This window comes from Populus trichocarpa, chromosome 11 (assembly GCF_000002775.5).
Source record: "Populus trichocarpa isolate Nisqually-1 chromosome 11, P.trichocarpa_v4.1, whole genome shotgun sequence".
Taxonomy (NCBI): Eukaryota; Viridiplantae; Streptophyta; class Magnoliopsida; order Malpighiales; family Salicaceae; genus Populus; species Populus trichocarpa.
In genome coordinates, this window is record NC_037295.2 from 812,255 (window position 1) to 816,441 (window position 4,187).

The following is a 4,187-nucleotide window of genomic DNA, read 5'->3' on the forward strand; positions in this document are numbered from 1 at the left end:
TCTCTTGTCAGTTCATCAACTTTCTGCTTTTAAATCAACCTTAAAAGTCTCTGTGGTAGGGACCATTTCCGCGTTAGGACCTTTTTTTTTTTTTTTTAATTTGCTCAAAATTGAGAGAGAAAGGGTGGATTGGATTGGATTGTAATTTTAAGACATGCAAGTCATCCCCACAAGTCCACTCTCTCTATGGTATGGAATGCTTCCGCGTGAGGACTTTTTTGGTTTTATTTTGATCAAGACTTGGATGTTGAATATAATCACTAATCTATTTGATTACAATCTCGACAATTAATGCACACTGAATTTTCCATGACCAGTATACTGTTTTGGTTTCATTTTTATCACGTATTGATTGCAAATTTTTACTAAAAAGTTATTAATTTTATTATTTAAAGATCTCTAAACCTTAAAAAAAAACAAACTGTTTTGCATATCTTGATCTTTCTACCCTAAACATATTAACCTAAACATATAATTAATAATTATCAAAACATCAAATAACTTAAGTATACTGAATTTTATAACATCCTCAATAACTTGCCTATTTAACAAAAAAAAAAGTATACAATATTTTTAGCATAGAAATGAGAAATGCAATCGATGATGCTAATGAATTGTCCAATATTTCTAGCATAGAAATGAGAAGCATTACCCTCTGCCCAATAAAAACCTTTCACCCACGTATTCACCCTCTGCGTGGGCCGTGGGTATGAATACGATGGAATTTGAGGTGTTTAATGGTTTGTTCTCAAATATTAAAAACTCATGAATTGGATTTTTTATAAATAAAATTTAAATTTAAATAAAAAATATTAATTTAACTAAATCTTGCTACCTCCCGATGAAATTGAATCGGATCAACATCAAATAATTATTTTTAAAACAAAAACTAAAATAATTTTATTTTTATAAAATAATTTAATTAGATAACGCATTTACCCGGAATTTATTTTAGATGTGTCCTCAGAGCAAGTGTACAACTGGGCCAAAGACATGGGCGAATGGTTTTAAAATTGAGAGAGAAAGGGTGGATTGTAATTTTAAGACAAGTCATCCCTACAAGTCCACTCTCTCTCTATGGTATGGAACGTTTCCGCGTGAGGAATTTTCCATGGCTAATGCCGGAAGCAGAAAGTCGAAATTTTTGGTGCCAGGAATTGATGGCTATTGACATCCTGAAGTACGAAAAAAGTTAGAAAATAAATTCCACAAGTTGATGGCTATTGACATCCTGAAGTAAGAATCAAGTTAGAAAAATCTAATTAAGAGGAGAAGTTGATGGGAATTGATGGCTACTATTGAAATCCTGAAGTAAGAATATTCAAGTTAGAAAAATCTAATTAAGAGGAGAAGTTGATGGCTATTGACATCATTTCTGTTTCTCTCTCTTTTCTCAAATCTTTTGCTTCGTGGTTGGTATTACCGCATGTATTCCTTTAACAATTTTCTGTGAAGTAAATTATTATTTAGTTAATCCCTTATTTTAATAACAATAAAGGGATTAAAATATGTTATATAAAAAATACCTACGAAAAATATTCCACCAATAAAATAGAAAATTTATGTCATTAATTTCTGACATAGATATATAGCGATGAAATATGTTATATAAAAAATATTTGATCGAACAGAGAAAATAAATAAATAAATAAAAATTTTGTTTAAAATAACAAACTAATTGATTTTATTCAATTTGTTTCCGTGTTATTGAGTGAAGAGTTCACTCAACTTATATTTGACCTAGTTTTAAGATTATTTTTAATTTTTTTTTCTATTGATACATATATTTAATGGGCAGCCTTTATTATGTTTCAAATTGTATGTTAATTAGCCAATTGCATGTAAATGAGTTTAATTCTGAACTAATTACCTAACAAAGTTTTTAATAAGTGAAAGTCCATTTTGGTTCTTATTTTCTTATTATTTCACAAACAAACCCTCAATTGGTCACAATCTTTAATAATCTTTTCAATTAATTGAGCACTTAGTGTCTTTTACAGTATGATCCTTGGTCTTGATATTCTATAATTTCATCCTCAGTTGCTCTTTCATACTTTTAATTCTTTTGATTTCACCCTTGATTAAATTAATTTGCCTCTCAAAACTTCAACACCCATTCATTTTAGTCTTTGAACCTTTAATTATTGCAATCTTGACACAAATTGATTCTCAAACTTTAATTTTTCTTCAATTAACATAAACCAAATTTTCCCTGGTTGCATTAATTAACATAAATCAAATTTCAATTAAGTCCCTAGACTTATTGATTCTTCTATTTTCTAACAAATTGACTTCTAAACTTTATTTTTCTTTCATTTTAGCTCCTGATCAAGCCACTTAAACCTTTTTAAAATTCAATTATATCCTTCAATTTTTTAATTTAATTAAAAAATAAAATTGAAAAAAAACAACTAATTTCCAACAAAATTTTCTCATATAAAAAAAATTCAAACAACAAAATTCATACAATTAAGAACATAAAAAAAACTTAATAAGTTAAGGATTACATATTCGACTTCCTATCACTGAAAAGTTCTGTGCGATGTTTCTGACAAAGCAGGGTCACGATGGGGATGCGTTTGAAGAGGGATGATATTGAGAAATACTCCTGTTGAGATTGTAGCTCACAATTTTAAATTATTCAGCCTGACTAATTTTAAATTATTCATGGAAGCTGCCGAATTAGAGTCATATTATCATGCATTGCAAGGTGGTCTGGTGGGTGTGGTGATGTGTTTTGGATTCTTTGCTAGGGGCGAATAATTAAAGTATTTGGGTTTGGAGTTGGAATATGATGTCTTATTGTGTATGCATAACTATCTATGTAATCTGTACTCCATTATTGATTAAATATTTTTATTTTTTTATAAAAATATATATACAACTTTTTTCAATGCATTTTTATAATTCAAAAAATATAACAAATCAAAAAGTTTAAGTACACATGTAATCAAATAAACTAACAATTATATGTACTAATAAATAAATAAAAAATCATTAATGACACTTAAAAATAAAACTTGAAAAACCAAGATACAGATATAGATCAAGATATTTAATCTTGAAAAATAAGATATTAAATTAATTGAATAAAATAAAAAGAAATAAAGTAATAACATGTAAGGCTACACATATTTAAACTATTATTTGAAAATAAATATTTTTATTTTAAAAATAGTTTATCTATATAAAAGATAAAAACAAAACCATATATGAACCAGAAAAACCTCTCCGAAAATTAAACGAATAAAAAAAAATTAATATTATTTAAAAAAGGCTCTCTAGACAAATTAAAAGAGAGGAGGTTTTGTTCATTTTTTTTTTGATTTTTTAACTGGCTCTTGGGCCTGACATGACGCCATATCCAAGAGCCTTGAGTCTAACACCCACGCCAGACCCAAGGCTCATGAGTCTAGTAGCCATGCCAAACCCAAGCACCTAGTTTTGGCAGTATTGTCAGATCCATGGTTAAATAAACTAAAGTATTGAGGGATGCAATTGAGAAAATAATTGAATTAAAAGAATGATATAAAATATTGAGGGATGCAATTGAAAAGATAATTTAATTAAATGAATAATTAAAAATAATAATTAAAAGAATAATGATCAAATCTGAAAGGTGAAAAAAAAAAGGTGGATCAAATTGAAAGAAAAATTTCAATTCTATATATAGTTTAAAATAAAACAAATAGCAACAAAAATAACATAGACCAAATTTAAAAGAAAAATAAACTGAAGGGCTGTTTTGAAAATGAGTAGGGGTGAGATCTAAAATCGAGGAGGAAATTAAGAGAAAAGAAAGAAGAAGAAAAAACACCACCAATACAAAACCCAATTATTTTACACGCTGCTAAAAAATGGAGACGAAGCTGCAAAGATTAAAATGCCACTGTGAAAGCCAGAGTTTTGTTGCTAGATAGCGTCGTATGCATCGTTCTAAGAGTGCAGAAAAACCTAAGGCGCGTTCTGGCACACGCGCAACCGACTTTTTAAGATTAATTATTATTTTATTTATGCAAAAATATTAAATGGCCTTGGAATGAAGCTCCTTGGTTACAAAAAGAAAAGAAAAAGAAAAACAAACTGAAAAGATAAAACACTCCTTAACCCAAGGCAAAGACAATTATGATTTAAAGGCATTCTGAGTTATTTTACTGTACAATTAAAATGAAAAAGTCAAAAGTTTT